This window comes from Triturus cristatus, chromosome 6, assembly GCF_964204655.1.
Source record: "Triturus cristatus chromosome 6, aTriCri1.1, whole genome shotgun sequence".
Taxonomy (NCBI): Eukaryota; Metazoa; Chordata; class Amphibia; order Caudata; family Salamandridae; genus Triturus; species Triturus cristatus.
In genome coordinates this window covers 1,892,751,781-1,892,767,026 of record NC_140589.1, presented here as the reverse complement: position 1 = coordinate 1,892,767,026, position 15,246 = coordinate 1,892,751,781, and the positions used below count along the sequence as shown (strand labels likewise).

Sequence of the window (15,246 nt, the reverse complement as noted above, 5' to 3'; positions counted from 1 at the left end):
TATCAGGATGTGAAAGCATGCGTACATGTGAACACTTGTATCAGGATGTGAAAGCATGCGTACATGTGAACACTTGTATCAGGATGTGAGAGCATGCGTACATGTGAACACTTGTATCAGGATGTGCGAGCATGCATACATGTGAACACTTGTATCAGGATGTGAAAGCATGCGTACATGTGAACACTTATTTAAGGATGTGAGAGCATGCGTACATGTGAACACTTGTATCAGGATGTGAGAGCACACGTACATGTGAACACTTGTATCAGGATGTGAGAGCATGCGTACATGTGAACACTTGTATCAGGATGTGCGAGCATGCATACATGTGAACACTTGCATCAGGATGTGAGAGCATGCGTACATGTGAACACTTGTATCAGGATGTGAGAGCATGCGAACACTGGTATCAGGATGTGAGAGCACGCGTGCATGTGGACACTTGTATCAGGATATGAGAGCATGCGTACATGTGAAGACTTGTATCAGGATGTGAGAGCATGCGAACACTGGTATCAGGATGTGAGAGCACGCGTACATGTGGACACTTGTATCAGGATGTGAGAGCATGCGAACACTGGTATCAGGATGTGAGAGCACGCGTACATGTGGACACTTGTATCAGGATATGAGAGCATGCGTACATGTGAACACTTGTATCAAGATGTGAGAGCATGCGTACATGTGAACACTTGCATCAGGATGTGAGAGCATGCGTACATGTGAAGACTTGTATCAGGATGTGAGAGCACGCGTACATGTGGACACTTGTATCAGGATGTGAGAGCACGTGTACATGTGGATACTTGAATCAGGATATGAGAGCATGCGTACATGTGAACACTTGCATCAGGATGTGAGAGCATGCATACATGTGAACATTTGCATCAGGATGTGAGAGCATGCGAACACTGGTATCAGGATGTGAGAGCATGCGTACATGTGGACACTTGTATCAGGATATGAGAGCATGCGTACATGTGAAGACTTGTATCAGGATGTGAGAGCATGCGAACACTGGTATCAGGATGTGAGAGCACGCGTACATGTGGACACTTGTATCAGGATGTGAGAGCATGCGAACACTGGTATCAGGATGTGAGAGCACGCGTACATGTGGACACTTGTATCAGGATATGAGAGCATGCGTACATGTGAACACTTGCATCAGGATGTGAGAGCATGCGTACATGTGAACACTTGCATCAGGATGTGAGAGCATGCGTACATGTGAACACTTGCATCAGGATGTGAGAGCACGCGTACATGTGGACACTTGTATCAGGATGTGAGAGCACGTATACATGTGGATACTTGAATCAGGATATGAGAGCATGCATACATGTGAACACTTGCATCAGGATGTGAGAGAATGCATACATGTGAACATTTGCATCAGGATGTGAGAGCATGCGTACATGTGAACACTTGCATCAGGATGTGAGAGCATGCGTACATGTGAACATTTGCATCAGGATGTGAGAGCATGCATACATGTGGACACTTGGATCAGGATGTGAGAGCATGCGTACATGTGAACACTTGTATCAGGATGTGAGAGCATGCGAACACTGGTATCAGGATGTGAGAGCACACGTACATGTGGACACTTGTATCAGGATATGAGAGCATGCATACATGTGAACACTTGCATCAGGATGTGAGAGCATGCGTACATGTGAACACTTGCATCAGGATGTGAGACCATGCATACATGTGAAGACTTGATTCAGGATGTGAGAGCACGAGTACATGTGGACACTTGTAAAAGGATGTGAGAGCACGCGTACATGTGGACACTTGTATAAGGATGTGAGAGCACGCGTACATGTGGACACTTGTATCAGGATATGAGAGCACGCGTACATGTGGACACTTGCATCAGGATGTGAGAGCATGCATACATGTGAACATTTGCATCAGAATGTGAGAGCATGCGTACATGTGAACACTTGCATCAGGATGTGAGAGCATGCGTACATGTGAACATTTGCATCAGGATGTGAGAGCATGCATACATGTGGACACTTGGATCAGGATGTGAGAGCATGCGTACATGTGAACACTTGTATCAGGATGTGAGAGCATGCGAACACTGGTATCAGGATGTGAGAGCACACGTACATGTGGACACTTGTATCAGGATATGAGAGCATGCATACATGTGAACACTTGCATCAGGATGTGAGAGCATGCGTACATGTGAACACTTGCATCAGGATGTGAGAGCATGCATACATGTGAAGACTTGATTCAGGATGTGAGAGCACGCGTACATGTGGACACTTGTATCAGGATGTGAGAGCACGCGTACATGTGGACACTTGTATCAGGATATGAGAGCATGCGTACATGTGAACACTTGCATCAGGATGTGAGAGCATGCGTACATGTGAACACTTGCATCAGGATGTGAGAGCATGCGTACATGTGAACATTTGCATCAGGATGTGAGAGCATGCGTACATGTGAAGACTTGTATCAGGATGTGAAAGCATGCGTACATGTGAACACTTGTATCAGGATGTGAGAGCACGCGTACATGTGAACACTTGTATCAGGATGTGAGAGCATGCATACATGTGAACACTTGGATCAGGATGTAAGAGCAGGTGTGAGTGAAAGCGAGCAAGAGTCAGCGATAGGTAGTGAGTGAAAAAGTGATATTGGGTATGAGTAAGTGAAGATGAGTTTGAATGTGTTAGAATAAGTGAATGATAGAAAGTGAATGCAAGTGAGGATGAATGAGTACTAAATGCCGTGTCGAGCCTAACCTTATTCCAGACTGTGAAGGCTTATCCTGCTCTATCTCACTCTCCGCCACTCTTTCCTTCTCAGGAGTTCTAATCTACCGCTGCACAGGTGCGTGTGGGCAATTTATTAAATCTGTTCCTGAAATGGGAGCCACATTGGCAAACTCTTCCCCCAACATTATCCTTTTAGGAGACTTTAACCTGCATTTTGATGACCCAAAGAAAACTGATGCCTCGGGCCTTATCCAGGACCTGTTAGCTATTCAGCTATAATGTATGACGTTACAACGCATACATTTACAATGCATGCCTTTACAGCGCAGTTTTTACATCGCAACATCCTTTACAATGCATACATTTACATTGCATGCCCCTACAACAAAAAATTTTAACTACATTTACAACGCATTCCATTACATCACATTACACATTTACAACGCATACCATTACATTGAATTTAAGGTAAGTGTTGGATAGAGTAGGGGTAACATTTACTATTCTAACTCCAGGGGGTGCAACAGTAGGGTAAGTGTTGGATAGTGTAGGGGTACTATGCATTGTAATGACATGCGATGTAATGCCTGCATTGTAGTGACATGCGTTGTAGTGTCATGTGTTGTAGTGACATGCAATGTAATGGCTGCATTGTAGTGACATGCGTTGTAAAGGATGTTTCGATGTAATGGCTGTGTTGCAATTGTAGTGTGATGTAATGACTGTGTTGTAAAGGTTGTTTCCCATTCAGCTAATACAAAAAGTCAAAGGCCACACACATAAGAAAGGCCACACCTTAGACCCTGTTTTCACCAATAATGCTGTGTTGACGATGGGTGACCCTATCCCCCTGCCCTGATCGGATCATTTTTTGATCCCTATGTCTCGGTACTCATCAACTCAACCCGCTGCTACCGAATCTATTAGCAGGAGAGTTTGTTTGCCTTTGGTCCAAATTTCCTGTAGATTCATGGATCTCTGCTCTTAAAAATTCAAAGCCAGAATTAGACTCTAGTCCTATCTTAGCCTCGGAAAAATTCACTCATTGGCTAGAGTCCTTGCTGGACACAGTTATCCCTGTCAAATCCAGCTACAAAAAGATGAGAGAGAAAATGTCACCTGGCACCCGCCTAAGCTTCGGTCACTTCAGAAAGCTTGTAAAAGATTGGAGAGGAATTGGAGAAAAGAATACAATGGATTGAGTAAACAGAAAAACAGAGAGTTTATAAAACTCTACCAAACGGAAACAAAAAAAGCAGAAAAGCACAGGCACTTTATTATGAAGGAAAAATTAATTCAACAGCTAATACTCTTCGGGAAATCTTCTGCATTGCGAAGAATCTCCTAGAGCTCCCATCTCCAGGAATATTACCCAATAACTCTTCAGATCGTTGTAATGAACTTTCTAAATGTTTCCATAGAAAGATTCAAGATATATACAATGCATTTCCTGGCTCTCCTTGTCCCAGTGACCTTCTACTAATGGACATGCCCCCTCTTTACTCTGAGCTTTTATTGGACGAATTTCCAATTATGAATCTGGATACTCTATCTGAAATCTTCTCCCAAGTAAAATCTGGCTCTCCCCTCAATCCGGCTTCTCCTCACTTCCTTCGCAAAGCCAAAGACGCGGTACTCCCAGTCTTACAGGAGGTGATAAATCTATCTATTTCCACCGGCCAAGTCCCTTCACCCTGGAAACATGCCATGGTGAAAGTTTTACTCAAAAAGCTTAGACCCAGATGTCCTGGGTAACTATCACCCCATCTCTCTGCTTCTGGTGATTTGTAAAATTTTAGAAAAGTATGTTAACACAACCCTCTCGGAAACCCATGGTCTTCCTCACTGTTCTCAGACCGGTGTTGGCCCTCAGCATGGAACAGAAACCGCTCTTCGTGCCATGGTTGAGGAATCTAAGAAAATCCTCGATCAGTCGTTATCATCCTCCTGGATCTAAGTTCGGCATTAGATACGGTCAATTTTGACATCCTTCTAAACAGACTCAGTGGTGTCGGTGTCTCAGGTGGTGCTGTTACCTGGCTCCTGTCCTACTTAAATGGTAGAACATTCCCGGTCGTTGCTGGAGATTCCATTTGTAGGAGCCTATCGCTCAGCTGTGGAGTGCCCATGGGCTCGTCTTTGAGCCCTACATTATTTAATGTCTACATGAGACCACTCGCTGACATCATACTGCCATTTGGGATACAAATCGTCACATAGGCTGATGATACGCAGTTGGTATTTGGCCTTTACTACTCTCGGAACTCTCCCTCTGGCCTGGAATCCTGTCTGGAGAAAGCGGCATTATGGATGGAAAGCTCCTGTCTTAGGCTTAACGGAGAAAAAACAGAACTAATGCCTTTGGGCAACGCAATTGAAACGTATTTTAAACTTACATGGCCAATCTGTCTTGGCCCTGGCACGGCTCCCAACACTAAGGTTAAAAGCCTAGGCGTTTGGCTGGATAAGTCCTTTCAATTTAACCACCAAGCAGTGAAATTAGCAGGACTCTGCCAAGGCACTCTCAGACTGCTTCGGACAGTTCTCGCTCTCCTTCCCATGGGGGCAAGGAGAATTATGGTTCAGGCTTTGATACTCTCCCGTTTAGACGATGGCAACTCCCTCTACCTGGGAGCTCCTAAATCAACCCTTAGGAAACTCCAAGTCGTTCAGAACTGCGCTGCTCGGTTGTTGCTTGGTATTCCTAAAACTCAGTCGGCTATGAAGAGCCTACACTGGCTGCCAATTTTGGAAAGAATAAAATTCAAATCTCTGTGTCTAGCCCATAAGACCCTATGGGGGAGGGGCCCTTTAATTAATGACTCTCTCATTACTTTTTACCTCCTCAGGAAATGCTTTTGCTCGGCTAATCTAAACTTAGCGTTAATTCCAAAAACTAAAAGGGTAAGAAGTGGAGGCAGGTCCTTGTCTTACAATACAGCTAGACTCTGGAACACCCGCCCCTACATCTTGACTCAGAGTCTCACCATCTTCTCTTTCGAAAGCTTCTCAAAACATGGCTGTTTCAAATTGGCACTCTATAAAGTTTCCAGTCTCTTCCTTGTCTATGCTGCTAGCGCAGGGATAATAATAATAATAATAATAAAACCATTTCTAAAAGCGCCTGGTTACACTAGCACAGTGTGTCCCCGCGCTGACGAATGCCGCTGCTCCCTGAAAGGCCAGAGTCCGGGGCACGCCTTGATCCCTGGACATGGGGCTATTATTTACATGGGAATAAGTGGGTTTTCAATTTTAATCTGAATCTTGCTTCAGAGGGCTCCATGCGAAGATCAAGAGGAAGCCTGTTCCAGTGTTTGCTGGCTAGAAACCTAAAGTAACCACCTCCCATCTTGGTCTTACGAATGCGGGGAAGTTGGAACAACATTACTCCGGCAGATCTAAGATTACGGATGGGACGGTGGAGAGTAAGAAGGTTACGCAAATAGCCAGGGCCTTTTCCCTGGGCAATGCGATGGGCAAAACAGAGAGCCTTGAACCTGATTCGCTCCTCAATAGGGAGCCAGTGAAGTTCGAGTAGTGCCATTTTACCTGATGCTCTGCGTGGGAGGTTTAACACCATACGCGCAGCAGCATTTTGGACGCACTGCAGTTGGTGGATACCTTTTTTGCTAAGGCCCAGGAGAAGAGCATTGCCATAGTCTAAATGAGGCGTGACTAAGGCATGAATAAGTGTTTTTCTAGCACTGATGGGAAGTAGACCGAGAACTTTACGGAGTGTTTTGAGTATTCCAAAGCATTTACCCGTGATTTTACTAATCTGATGCTTAAAGGAAAGCTCCGTGTCCAACATGATCCCTAGATTTCTGACTGACTCCACTGGATGGGGAGTTACTCCTAGTTCCGTAGGCCACCAGGCCTGCGACCAGGCGGAGGGGGATTTACCAACCACTAGAAGTTCAGTTTTGTCGCCATTTAGGCGCAAACAGTTGTTGTTCATCCACCCTGCCACGGAAAGCATGCAATTTGAAAAGTTAGTGGCCGCCTCTGCCTGATTATGAGTGAGTTTAATAATTAGTCGGGTATCGTCAGCATATGTGACGATATCCACTCCAAAAGCTTCCACAATATGAGCCAGAGGCTCCATATAAAGATTGAACAACGTAGGGCTCAGACTGGAGCCCTGTGGAACTCCATGTCTGAGCTTTCTGAGGGAAGACTTATAAGGGGGACAATGTACCTGGAAGCTCCTGTTTTCTAAAAAGGATTTTATCCATTCCAGTGCAGATCCCTCCACTCCCATGTCTGAGAGGCGAGACAGCAGCGTTGAGTGCAGCACAGTGTCGAAGGCTGCACTTAGATCTAATAAAACCAACGCTGCCGTCTGCCCCTCATCAACTAGTTGTCTCAGACATTCAGTGGAGAAGAGAACCGCTGACTCCGTAGAGTGGCCCGCTCTAAATCCTGACTGTGTTGAATGGAGAAGGAGATTCTCCTCAACAAATTTCATGATTTGTATATTTACTTCCTTCTCTACCACTTTCGCACAAAAAGGGAGAAGGGAAATAGGGCGAAGATTATGTAGCTGAGAAATATGCATGGTGGCTTTTTTTTTCAAGGGAATTACTTGAGCCGTTTTCCATACATCTGGCACATAGCACTCCTGAAAAGATAGGGTGATAAGATGTTCAATCTGATCCGTCATATCTTGTAAAACACCCGTACAACGCTTAGGAGAGATCACATCAAGTGGGGAGCCAGACTTGATGCCGTTTATGATAGTGATCAGATCCTGTCTCTCAGGGACTTTAAAACATGTCAGGAGGGGTTTAGAGGCATGGTCATTTCTCTCTGCCATATGTTTAGTTGGCATGTTGTCAGCAAATGTGGCATGTATTGCGTCAACCTTCTTCACAAAAAAGTCCGCAATGTCATCACATAACTCATTCTAGCAGGTGTCTTGGGCCTCCAATCTAAAAGGAACGGTAATTTCTTTGTCGATAGAGAAAAGTTCTTTAGTGGGATGCCTTAGGGTAGCTATGAGCTCAATACATGCTGCTAATAATAATAATGTGAGGGTGGGAATGAGAAAAGGTGTGAATGAGGGAGAATAAGTAAGAATGAGGGATTGAGAGTAAGGGTGAATGTTGGTAAGTATGTGTGAGCCAGAGTAAGAATGGGTGAGAGTGAGTGAGAATGAATGAATGACTGCAAGTGAATGAGGGAGAATGAGTGTGGTTGAGTAAGTGAGAATGAGCTTGAGTGAATGAATACAAGTGAGCATGGTAGGAATGAGGTGAGTAATGAGAAGGTGATGCCCACGAGTCCGCCAGTGGCCCTGATATACTGAAGGGAATTCTTGGCTTATGACACCCATGACAAAAAGCTGGCATTGGCATATGGGGGGAATTCTTATCATGAGTGGCACCTGTGAGAAGAAGCTGGGACTGGCATACTGGAGATATGTTTTGGCATAATGGGCACCGATGTTAAAGTACTGGCGTACTGGAGGTAGTTCTTGGCATATGGGCCCGATGCTATAATACTGGTACTGGTGTACTGGAGGTAGTTCTTGGCATATGGGCCCGATGTTATAATACTGGTACTGGCGTACTGGAGGTAGTTCTTGGCATATGGGCCCGATGCTATAATACTGGTACTGGTGTACTGGAGGTAGTTCTTGGCATATGGGCCCGATGTTATAATACTGGTACTGGCGTACTGGAGGTAGTTCTTGGCATATGGGCCCGATGTTATAATACTGATACTGGCGTACTGGAGGTAGTTCTTGGCATACGGGCCCCCTGTGGAAAAATTCTGGTGCTCTTGAGAAAACTCTTGGCATAAGGGGCACCAATGGCACAATGTTGGGAGCACATGGGAGATAATGCTTGTAATACGGGAGGACAATTGTGGCATAAGGAGGGCGCAACCCTGACAAAAAGATGGCCCTGACACTTGTTTCTGGGAACGGGGCTGCACTATATGTCTCACCCTATACCCCTCTAAATATATATCCTCTACCTCCACTCTCTGACTCGTCCCAAACCTCGTTCTACTACTATGATCTCCTGGAACTCTTATTGGACTCTGCCCTTCTCTAGCACTCCTTCCACTCATTCAAAACCTCAGCTTACTACTTTGATCTCCTAAATAACTCTTTCTATGCTCTTCCCTCTTCTATCCCTCCATTATCCTCTTCAATCCAACTAACAGACTCACATGTCCACTGCTCGAGTCCCTGTACTAACCAGCACTAATCTTTGTGGGTCACAGAGTAGCGTGCGAATCACCAAAAAGCGCTTCAAACGTAGTAAGCGCTACAGAAATACAATTAAAAAAAATATTTGATTTAATTTTTGATGTAAGGGTCCTTCATGGCATATGCATGGCATTAATAGCACATATTGAATGTAACTTTAGGCATACGTGACAACCATGACATCTGAAGGGCGCCAATGCAAAATACTGGCCCTGTATCCTGGAGGTGACTGGGGGGGGCACCTACTGCAGATTTATTTTTAATCAGTTCCTGTAGAATGTCAGCTTTCATTGGCACCTCATGCAAGGCCTTGAAGTTTGAATGAGTGCCCTTTCAGAGCCTAGGGGTTTTGCGAATGTTTGCGAAAGTTGAGCTTTAAAATGCAATATTTCACCCCATTTTTTGCAAAATGTTCTCTGGAGATTAGGAAGCGCGGCTCATGGCAAGTACCAGTTACCAAGGATCATGTCAGCACCATAATAGAGACCTTTGTCTGTGTTATTATAATATTCATGCAGTTATTATGGGATATCTTTAATGTCAATTATTTTACTGTCTAAAGTGTAAAGGTAATGTGATATCCCTTCCTGAGAAGATTCAGGGGTCATAGGTCATATGATATCACTTTCTGTGCTGCCATTAAGGTCAAAGGGAATGCGATGTTCCTCCTGTTACCCAAAAGCCTGGGAAGAGGTGTGGCGCAGCAGCCAGAGCGACTGACGCCGGAACATGGCGGCTCACAGTTCGATCCGCAGCGGCAGGTCAGCCCAGCACCATGTGACTCTGGGCAATAGCTCGCTTATTCTTCCCGATGGCCCCCAGCGCCTAGAAGCCTTCGGGTAATTGTTAGCAGTTTACAAAATACTGGATTTTAGTATCTTGGAGATTGATATCCAGGCAAAACCTGTTAATGACAAAGAAGCAACCATTGTTTCCACCCTGTCTGAGTTACATTTCAATATGCCCGGATATTCTTTCATGCTTCATTCAGTCAGCAATCATTCTTCAGTCTAATAACTGGGGCATTAACACTGTCTCGCAAAAGTTTTTACCTCATAAGTACAACTTGTGCTCTTAAATGAAGCTGCCAGCAACTGGAGGAGGCGAGTCCAATAATGCAAGCTTCTGGAGCTAGATCCGCGCGCAATCGCAGCATTTGCTCGAGTAACTTTGGCTCCGTTTCAATTCAATAATCTTTATTCGGATAAAAAATGTCCATAAAAGCACAAACAATTCTCACAAAGTTACTCACTTAAACATTTACATAAAAACATCATCTGAGTTTATAACATATATAAGAACAGGGCGATGAATCGTTATAAAGTTGACACAGAGGCCAAAAAAATGATCAGATTATATAGCAGCGTCATATAATAAAGTACAAAGTGCAAAGTGCAAATGGTTTTGGGGGGGGTAGCAGCAGGGGAAAATAAGCTATTAAACCCCATACATAAAACTCCACAAATGTTGGACATAGGTCAAGAAACAAAAAGCATATTCTTTATCATTGTAAAACCAAGAGGTGCATATGATACAATCAAATCCACTTATCAGGGGTTCATAGAGGCACGTGAACGAATAGCTATTTTCAAAAAGGTACAGACACGGAATGTTAAGTTTTCCCCATTAAGCTGAAGGATAGTCCCGTAAGCAACCTTGAAGTCCGCTAATCCACTAGCCCTAAAGAAGGGAATCAAAACTTGTTTGCTGTACCTTTGATAGAAATGACAGAAGAACAGGAAATGTAACATGGATTGCCTACCTAAGTTGCCGCAAGGGCAAGGCAATTCCTCAATATTGGTCTGGAAGCCTAAGGGGAAACACAACAAATATTTTAATGTGCCCGATCTAAGGCGAAAGAGCAAGCTTCGATCCCAGCGGGTAATATCTCTTAAAATATAACTAACTGGTAAATAGGAGGGGGAGCCTCCGTCGTCCACCATTGATATATAACGTACGACGGATAATTTGGAGAGCTCTTTTGCGAGTCTTATGTCCTCATAGTATTTTTATATAGCTTCTCGGATAGTCTTTTTGTTAATACTCTCTAACTGGTCTGGGTTATGAAAAATGTGACCAAGATTTACTCTAGTTAAACTTGCCCTTACTTCTGCAAGCCACGGTATATCTCCGCCTTTGTCGCATTTTAAACAGTCGACTATAATTTCCCTGGTTCCAAACCCTCAACCAAAACAGGGCAGGGCGAGACCTAATATAATCTTCTACATAAGATAATTTTAACTCGTTATGACAGACAAAGGATGAAGAGGAGATAGGTATCCCCAAAATTCTCCTACAAAATCTATTTTCTTCGACCGGGATGCTTTTAGAATTTATAAAGCCCCAGATTTCGGCCCCGTATGTTATAGTGGGTACACACTGTGTTCTATAGATTTTGAGTAGGGACAACACTACCTCAATTTTTTTCGGTTAGGGGAGATTTAAGATCGAATTAACTGCCTTTAAAAATTTTCTTCGCCCGTATGCCAAGTGGAATGCCCAGGATCCATTGTCTGAAAATTGTAGGCCCAAATATGGGAAAGTGCGTGTGCGTAGCAAAGTTTCAGAACCAGAAGTAATAGCAGTAATAAGACATTTTTTCGGACCACAACACATTAAAAAAGATTTCTTAAAATTCGCACAAAGGTTTAGGCCATTCATAAAATCAACAAAACCTCTAACTAATATATGCAGTGCATTAGGTGTACGGCCCATTAAAACTGTGTCGTCCGCATATAAAAGGGCGGGCAGTTTATTACCATTAATCAGTGGGACATCTGTGGTCAGGTCAGACAACACATTATGTAGCTCATTAATATATAAAATAAACAAGAGTGGTTGTCTTACCCCTCTTCCAACCACTATGTCCCCTAAAAACTTCTCCATCCGTGCTAATTCTCACCCGTGCTCTTAGTCCCTGTGTAAATGTGCTAAAAAGTGCACTATGTCCTCATCCAACCTGTAGTTTAAAAGGCATGTCCAGAGCTGTGATCTATTAACAAAATCAAAGGCCGAGGTGAGGTCCATGAATGCTAGGTAGATGGGGCCGTGTCGAGCTATGGTGTATTTACCTATGATCAAATTAAGGTTAAAACACTGTTCCACTGTTCCAAGATTGCTTCTGAAACCTAGCTGGCAACTGTTTAAAATATTTTCCTCCTCGGCCCAGGTTTTGATTTTGTTAAATAATACCCTCCCCAATATCTTAAGTGTATTGTCAATTAAAGAAATTGGTCTATAACAACTCGGGTTGGATCTGTCACCCTTTTTAAAAATTGGAACAATAACATATGTTGACAATGTATTGGGAATTTTAGTTCTTGTCAAATTATTAAAAACGTTAAGTAAAAGAGGGGCCCAAAACTCTGACCTAAATTTTATGAGGTCAATAGGAAGCCCGTCTGGGCCAGGGGCCTTATTACCCAGACTTTGGTCAATAGCATCCTCACCCTCACACAATGATATTTGAATTCGGGAGGCAGCGAGATTATCAACAGTATCCACGCACTGGGGCGTAGCAGCATATATTTTGGAAAAGTGGGCAACCCAGGCTTCACTTGTTATATTGCAATTTAAAGGGGTGAGTGTATTGCCCAATGATCTTAGTGACTTGGCCGCTGTCCAAAAGCCATTTGAGTTGTTAAATCTTGTAGCACATGCCAAGTTGTTCCATTGTTCTTTTAGGATCTCATCTTTCCTCAGCTTAGTAACTCTTTTGTATTCATGCCTCAGTGATCTAATGAGGTTATAATCCCTAGGGGCAGCTGAGAGGGCAGCTCTAAGCTCTCTGTGTGCCCGCGTGCAAGTGTTGTTAAACCACCTAGGGTTAGAGTTGTTTACAAGTGCGGGTCTTGAGATCAATTTTTTAATACCTGCACATAGTTGAACAAAAGCAGAAACTACCTCTGGATTAGGATCAGCGGGCGAAAGACAAATCTCACAGAGTGATCGATAAGTTTTTATAATTTTTTGGAACACGCTGCTATTATCAATACCTTTCCATTTGACCCCTAAGTTGTCCGTTGAGGATACGAAGTTACCGGCCCCTGTCTCTTTTCTAGGACCACATCTGGGGGCGACCCTGAATAAAACTGAAATTGGGTTATGATCCCCAAAAGTGGATGGTTTAACCTCTGCTTTAACTAAGTAATCTTCTAATGTGGTCGTTATAAAAACGTCATCTATTGTTGAGGCGCAGCCATGACCTCTATAGGTGGGTATTGGGCTGTCCCCATTGTTTGTAGCTGCAATATCCATTACGTTTGATAGGCTACTATTTAATAGATGGTCCAATAACTCAAACCCACTTTTGCATGGATTAACCAGAGGGTGATAGAGGGGAGTTGAAATATTTCCCCCTGCAATCTTTGCATTAAAATCACCGCCCAAACAAATTCCTGCAAGTGTTTGATTTCCCATAAAATAAGGTAAATCCGAAATAAAGTTAAAAAGGTTGACAAAATTCATGTGAGGTGTGGTTAAAAAATCATTATTATAAAAATTAATAAAACAGATCGAGACCCCCCGTGTGTATATCAGGGCTTGGATGTTAGCACTTTTGGTGGGGATTGTTTTTACACTACCACCCGACGAAATGCTCACCCAGGTGGATAAACCACCAGAAGGTCTGCCTTGTTTAGGGGGGGGGGGGGGGTGAAGTAATATTGAGGCATTCATACCCTTCAAGATAAACCTCTGTTATTGCCCAAGTCTCTTGAAACATTAGGATATCATATTGGTTTACCATCATGACCCAATCATCACTACTTAGTTTGGAAGACAAGCCGGCGACATTGCAGCTTAGCACATGTAACATTGGGTCATAAGCCTCAGAACCGTCATTTTCTGAGATGGCCAACATAGGTGTCAAAGGGGCGATTTCAGTAGATTTTGGTATATATGACGGTCAGTCTAAGCTGTCGAGATCAGAAAGGGCAGAGAACCTATTTACATACAGGTATGAAGGGGTAATTGAGGGTAGCTGCTCAGAATTTGGTTTATAAAAGAAACCAAGAGGCAATGCCCCAATGTTTGTAGGTAAAGAGCAATAAATCTCCTTTGCCATCAGTATTGATCTAACAAGTGTTGGTCGTCGAAAATTGATAACAATGCAATCTCCCTCAATGGTCTTTTCTGATGGTCCAACCCAACCAACCCTACGTACCATTATAATGTCCTTTATATTAAACCTCCTGAACCCTTTATGTTTAGCCAGCCAATCAATGCTTTTATTCCGTAGTTGGTCCCAAGACTCAGATTTGTTCTTCTGTAATGGGAGAACACCTGCGAGAATCAGGACATATGGGCAGGCTGCAGGTGGTAAACTTAAAACATCTTTGCTTGCCTCTGCGGAACCGCTAGCGTTGTAACTGACAGTATTGGCGGAGGCTGTAGGGAGAGCATGATCGGCAGTCTGGCTATATGGATATAATGTAGTGGTAATGGCTAAATTTTTAGTTTTAACAGAGTCGGAAGGAGGCTTGAGAGGGATACAATCTTTGGCTTTACGACAGATGTCACAAGAGACAAGAGGCTGTGTGGGAATTATACTCCCCTCTTGTACTTTAGGGGTTCCATCACTCATGGTCTGTGATTTAGAAGTGCAACCCTGTAGAGATGACTGCTTAGATACCTTACTAGGTGAATTTAATTTATTAGTTAGAGACTCTAAGCGGTCTAAACGCTTCCATAATGCAGCAAAATCCTTGTCTACAAGCTCTTTAACTCGCTTGTACATTGTGTCTATGATAATATCAATAGCAGTATCCCCAAGTCTGAGATTAGAAAAAGGTGTCGGTGTTGATTCCGTTTGAGTATATACAGAGTATTTTAATGTCTCTGAGGATGTTAAATCAACAGAAGCGCTAACAGATACTAAGTCAGCTGGAGCTGTCGGACCCTGAATCCATGTAGTTAGCGCAGTGCGTTGGGGATTCGATCGTGGGGGTTGTTTCCGTTTCGGGCAGACCTGCTTAGCTGTTTTCCTTTTTCTTTTTGCCCCGGTAACTTCAGGGTTCGGGGAGACATTCACAATTGCCGGTGCAAAAGTGTCCTGAGAGTAAGCCATGGATGCGGAATCCTCCATTGCCTCAATACGTCCGATGTCCACAATTCTCTCAGCGCCCAGTTCACTTTCTCGGGCCGACAAATGTAAATTGTAATCAACTTGTGTGGCCAACATTAGTTGAGAGTCACTATTACCAATTTTCTCAGTTTGTAAGGGAAAATGGGGTTTTGTTAAACCCAAGGACAGGCGCCTCTCAGTTAGCTCGT

General features: G+C 43.6%; 1 protein-coding gene and 1 long non-coding RNA gene across 2 annotated transcripts in view; one reads left to right on the top strand and one right to left on the bottom strand.

Annotated features, from left to right (window-relative positions):
• The window catches only part of LOC146822326 (WAP four-disulfide core domain protein 18-like), a 58,775-nt gene that overhangs the window by 1,493 nt on the left and 42,036 nt on the right, over window positions 1-15,246 (top strand). The window lies entirely within an intron of this gene.
• LOC146822327 (uncharacterized) overlaps window positions 1-15,246 on the bottom strand; it is a 110,346-nt gene that overhangs the window by 94,153 nt on the left and 947 nt on the right. The window lies entirely within an intron of this gene.